The sequence below is a fragment of the Schistocerca americana genome, chromosome 7 (assembly GCF_021461395.2).
Source record: "Schistocerca americana isolate TAMUIC-IGC-003095 chromosome 7, iqSchAmer2.1, whole genome shotgun sequence".
Taxonomy (NCBI): domain Eukaryota; kingdom Metazoa; phylum Arthropoda; class Insecta; order Orthoptera; family Acrididae; genus Schistocerca; species Schistocerca americana.
This window is the reverse complement of record NC_060125.1, coordinates 503,389,775-503,395,774: the sequence shown is the minus strand read 5'-3', so window position 1 is coordinate 503,395,774 and position 6,000 is coordinate 503,389,775. Positions and strand designations below refer to the sequence as shown.

The 6,000-nt window shown below is 40.4% G+C and overlaps 1 protein-coding gene across 3 annotated transcripts in view; it reads right to left on the bottom strand.

Moving 5' to 3' along the window:
* Positions 1 to 649: 649 nt before the first annotated feature.
* The window catches only part of LOC124622029 (RNA-binding protein 33-like), a 246,829-nt gene continuing 241,478 nt past the window's right edge, over positions 650 to 6,000 (bottom strand). For all 3 annotated transcript variants that reach the window (XM_047147585.1, XM_047147586.1, XM_047147587.1), the window contains one exon: positions 650 to 947. The gene's annotated coding sequence lies outside the window, so the exon portion shown is untranslated. The remainder of the gene's footprint in view (positions 948 to 6,000) is intronic.

The following is a 6,000-nucleotide window of genomic DNA, read 5'->3' as shown; positions in this document are numbered from 1 at the left end:
TACTACCCTCAGCAGGCAGATGCCCCAATGAGATAGAAAAGGGAAAAATGAAACGCATATGGGCCTTGAAACCTAACACTATTCGGGTCGAGAAAACCAAGAGGTGACCAAGGGCAGTCGACAGGAGAGAGAACAGAAGAAGCCTGACTGTGACATAATACTGAGTGAAATCCTAACGGGCACATCTGGGTTCCCATGGAGATGTCCTTGCCTTGGACCCAGCTCTGAACTACCTCCATGAATTCTGGACAACTATTCAACAGTCATTGATAATGATGGCTTTTCAAGGCTTCCAGTTCTTCATGCAGTTCATGTCACGACATGCTGCCACTGATCCTGGGTATATGGTGTACATGCTAGTGAGTACTAGTTTTTTTGTGTAGAATTCCAGTTCTCATTAATGTGTTTGCATAGCAGCCCAATTTAGTTGAAATTCCTACTTTGTGAAAAGCTGCACATAATTTTTGACTCTTCTACTTTTGTCTACGGAAGACACTACATTTCCTACATCACTATGTCTTCAGAACCAGGCTATGAGATTGATAATGGAATGTGTAGTATTTAAATTTAGAGGAATATTGCTAGTGCAAATACTGAAAATAAGGAGTAAGGATGGCAAACAATTTCACACACTGACTTTTTGTTTCACATTTTACAATAATTTGTACTTTATTTTCTATCAGTAACAACAGACACAGGAACAAATAATGTTTATACAACAAACAATTCTCCAGTCAATGGATAGTGTCAAAACACAATTTTTATAAAATTTCATTGCTTCAGGTGTGACCAGATACAATACAATACAAAAGATACACGTTACAATCACAGCAGTACACCAAAAGTTACTATACAGTTTTGTATCTTTGCATCACCTCAGAAGCGACTCGTGCATTTGGGAGGCCAGCTCCACATTTACCCTGGAGGTCACTCACACCATGGAGGCTCTGATAAAAATAGGAAATAAGAGGCATATTATGAGACTCAACTAGAAGGATAATAATTTATAAAAACAATTCACTGTTATACTGGGTGAAATATGTTTACTGTTTAATCAATGTTGGATGAAAATAGTTAAGTGAAATTTGAAAAATAGATACCACAATAAAGTACCATCAAACGGGGTGATTTAAGACACTGTGGGGATTTCATGTTCATTTGCTCTTTCCCAGTGCACAGCAATGAACTGCTGCTCATTTTCACTTCCGTATGCTAATTATTGTAAGTGCAAGATTGTATTTATCATGTTCCATGACTTTTATTTTGGCCTGATTGTTTACCTAGGCAAATATCTGATGAACAGCCTCATAGTTGAAAGTTCATGCTGTATCGTCAAGTGGAAACTTTCTATTGTTGTGACTAGTGGGAAAGTATCACAACTGCAATTATCAATGAGCTCAGTAGTCTACAGCATTGAGACAAGTCCTGTACAAGTTTGTTGAGTTTTTCATGTAAAGTTATAAAATAATTATGGTGTGTACTGTGTGGTGTGATTTTGGACAATGTTCAGAACATATAAAAGCAGAAAAGGTGCTGAAGTACGATGTAATTATGACCCAGAACTTTTGGATAAAGCTGTTCATGATATTCAGTATTGCAAATTATTGATAGAAAAATTTGTGATTTGTAAGTTATACCCACACTCATGAGCCAAAGCATTATGACCACCTGCGTAATAGCATGTTTGTCTGTCTTTGGAACGAAATAAATACATCACTGATTCTGCGTATCAGGGGTCCGACAGTTTATTGGTAAGTTTGTGGAGGTATGTGGCAGTCTACATCTATGCAAAGGCCACATGACTCGTGTATGCGGCGATGGTGCCCTATAGTGACCCAGATAGGTCATGATCAGTCAGAGATTCCAAAATCAGATACTTGATTGTAAGCCACACCCAGGAGCAGAAATAGATTCAGATCACAAATTAGTAGTAATCAAAAGTAGGCTGAAGTTAAGAGAAAAGTCAGGAAGAATCAGTGCACAAAGAAGTGGAATACAAAAGTGCTAAGGAATGAAGAGAGATACTTCAAGTCATCTGAGGCTGTAGATACTGCAACAAGGAATAGCTCAGTAGGCAGTTCAGTTGAAGAGAAATGGACACCTCTAAAAAGGGCAATCATGGAAGTCGGAAAGAAAACACAGGTACAAGGAACCACGAGTAACAGTTGGCTGATGAAAGACTGAAGTACAAAAATGAGCACGGAAATTCAAGAATACAGAAATACAAGTCACTAAAAATAGGAAGTGCAGGAATCTAAGGTGAAATGGCTGCATTAAAAATGTGAATAAATTGAAAAAGAAATGATTGTCGGAATGACAGACTCAGCACACAGAATAGTCATGACAACCTTCAGTGAAATTAAATGCAAGGGTGGTAACATTAAGAGTGCAGTGGAAATTCCACTGTTAAATGCAGAGGAGAAAGCAGGTAGGTGGAAAGAGTTCACTGAGGTCTTCTATGAGGGTGAGGACTTATCAGATGGTGAAATATATGAAGAAACAGGAGTTGATATGGAAGAATAGGCAATCCAGAATTAGAATTAGAATTTAAAAGAGCTCTGGAAGACGTAGGATTGAGTAAGGCAGAAGGGATAGATAACATTCCATCAGAATTTCTAAAACCATTGGGATAAGTGGAAACGAAATGATTATTCACGTTGGTGTGTAAAACGTCTGAGTCTGGTGATATGCCATCAGGCAGCAGTAGCCGGCCGAGACACAAGCAACAACAGGGAAGTAACCAATATTGTGACTTTTACGAGTTCCTAACCAGGAGCAAATTTTATATCATCATCTTTAGTTTCTTGAGTTTCTGTATGTTAATTTAATATCTAATAACCACAGTTCTCACATTTTCGTTTGCGTCAGAAAGTAAACTGATTTTGTGACATATTACAAGTTCCTAATCAGGGGCGAATTATTTAGTTTCACCTGAGTGCTTCGGTAGTTAGGTTTTTGAATCTCTGCGTATTAATCCGATTTATTAGACACAGTTCCTGCGTTTTCATCAGGGTCTACAGTAGAGTTGTGCAGCTCGTGCTGATAATCCGCTTATCTGCATAGTTTAGTTTACCACGGTCTTTAATATGGACACGGACTACGATTGTTGTGTGCAGATGCGAGCCGAGTTGGTGACACTTCGCTCTCTGCTTAAGGCTGTGATGGCTTCGGTTACACAGCTTGAGGCTGCAGCGGATGGGCACCACTGTTGTGGGCTGGCCATGGGGATCCAACGGACGTCCAGCACGTCTAAGTCCTCCGATCAGTGCTCACCGGTGGCTAGCCAAGTTACTGCTCGCACTGATGTTGACCCCTCACCTGTGGTTGAGTGGGAGGTGAACGACTTCCCAGGCGACACACGTAAGGTCTCCCCAGTTTGTCTAACAAACAGGTTCCAGGTAGTGCTGTCTGTGACTGACACTGCCACTGAGCTAGGTGCTGTCGCCTGTCTTGTCTCAGAGGAAACCTCTCAGCCTGCAAAATACAGACAATCACAGAGGGTGGGATTATTGATAGTTGGGAGCTCCAACGTTAGGCACGTTTTGGGGCCCCTTAGAGATCTGGCTGCCAAGAAGGGAAAGAAAATCAATGTGCACTCCATGTGCATACTGGGTGGAGTCACTTCAGATGTGGAACGGGTCCTCCCAGATGCTATGAAGAGCACAGGGTGCAGCCAATTGTTCTGGTTTTGAGTGGCTAACAGAAGTGGTAAAGGCTACCAGTCTTGGTTGCAAGATGAAAGCAGAGCTGAACATTTGCAGCATAGTCGACAGGACCGATTGAGGACCTCTGGTACAGAGCTGAGTGAAGGGTCTGAAGCAGAGGCTCAGACGGTTTTGCGACACTGTAGGCTGCAGATTCCTTGACTTGTGCCACAGGGTAGTTGGGTTTTGCTGAATAGGCCAGGTCTCCACTATACGCAGGAGGTGGCTACACGGGTAGCAGGGTCTGTGTGGTGTGGACTGGGTGGTTTTTTTAGGCGAGAGGGTCTCGGGGAAAAAACAAGAAGGGCTTCAGCCACAAAGGGTGTAGGCCGAACACAGATACAGGAACCATTGGTATAACAGTTGTAAATTGTCATGGCTGGCACTGATGCTCAAATCGTTACAGGCACTGAACGTTGGCTAAAGCCGGAGATAAGCTCAGCCCAAATTTTTGCAAAGAATCTAAAGATGTTCCAAAAGGATAGGCTAAACTAGTTGGTGGTGGCGTGTTTGTTGCTGTTAGAAGTGGTTTATCTTGTTGCGAAATTGAAGTAGATAGTTCCTGTGAGTTAGTATGGGCAGAGGTAATTGTTGGCAACCAGATTAAAATAATAATTGGATCCTTTTATCAACCTCCCAATTCAGAAGATACAGTTGCTGAAAGGTTAAAAGGAAACCCGAGTTTGATTTCAAACATGTACCCGACTCATACAATTGTAGTTGGTGGTGACTATAATTTACCCTAGATATGTTGGCGAAAACACGTTTAATTCTGGAGCTACCGAAATTGTGCTAAACACATTCTCTGAAAATTAGTTCCAGCAGTTAGTTCATGAGCCCACCCCGTGAATAGTAAACGGTTGTGAAAACACGCTTGACCTCTTAGCAACAAATAAGCCTGAGTTAATAACAAGCATCAAAACCGATATAGAGATTAATGAAAACAGGGTTGCCGTAGCGAGACTGAATACCGTAACTGCCAAATCCTTCTAAAATAAATGAGAAATATACCTATTCAAAAAAAGCACATAAAAATTCTCTTGATGCCTTCCTGAGAGACGATCTCCACTCCTTCCAAATTAACTATGTAAGTGTAGATCAGATGTGCCTTCAATTGAAAGAAATAGTATCGGCAGCAATTGAGATATTTATACCCAAATAAATTAACAAACGATGGAGCTGAACCCCCTTGGTACACAAAATGGGTCAGAACAGTATTAAAGAAACAACGAAACAACATGCCCAATTTAAACAGATGCAAAATCCCCGAGATTGGCGATCTTTTATAGAAGCTCGAAATTTAGTGCGGACTTCAATGCGAGATGCTTATAACAGTTTCCACAATGAAACTTTGTCTCGAAACCTGGAAAACAATCAATGCTTTTTCTGCGCAATAGCAAAGGAGATATACTACTGAAGACAGTGCTGCCAAAGCAGAGTTACTAAACACAGCCTTCCAAAATGTCTTCACAAATGAAGACAAAGTAAATATTCCAGAATTCGAATCAAGAACAGCTTCCAACATGAGTAACATAGAAGTAAATATCCTCTAAGTAGTGAAGCACCTTAAACCACTTAATAAAAGCAAGCCTTATGGTCCAGACTGTGTACCAATTAGTTTCCTTTCAGAGTATGCTGATGCAATAGCTCCATACTTAGCAATCATTAATATCATTCCCTTCACGAAAGATCTGTACCCAAAGACTGGAAAGTTGCACAGGTCACACCAATATTCAATAAAGGTAGTAGGAGTAATCCACTTAATCACACGCCAATGTCATTAATGTCGAATTGCAGCTACTTTGGAACATGCATTGTGTTCGAACATTATGAATTACCTCAAAGAAAACGGTCTATTGACACACGGTCAACATGGGTTTAGAAAACATCATTCTTGTGAAACACAACTAGCTCTTTATTCGCATGAAGTGTTGAGTGCTACTGACAAGGGATCTCAGATCGATTCTGTATTTCTGGATTTACACAAGGCTTTTGACGCTGTACACACAAGCGGCTTCTAGTGAAATTGCATGCTTATGAAATATTGTCTCAGTTATGTGACTGGAATCATGTTTTCCTGTCATGGAGATCACAGTTTGTAGTAACTGACAGAAAGTCTTTGAATATAACAGAAATGATTTCTGTCTTTATAAAAGGTAGTGTTATAGGTATACAAAATTCCAATAACTCCGAATCCGAAAATATTTTGTTGACACCGACCTACATAGGGAGAAACGATCACCACAATAAAATAAGGGAAATAAAAGCTTGTACAGAAATATATAGGTGTTCGTTC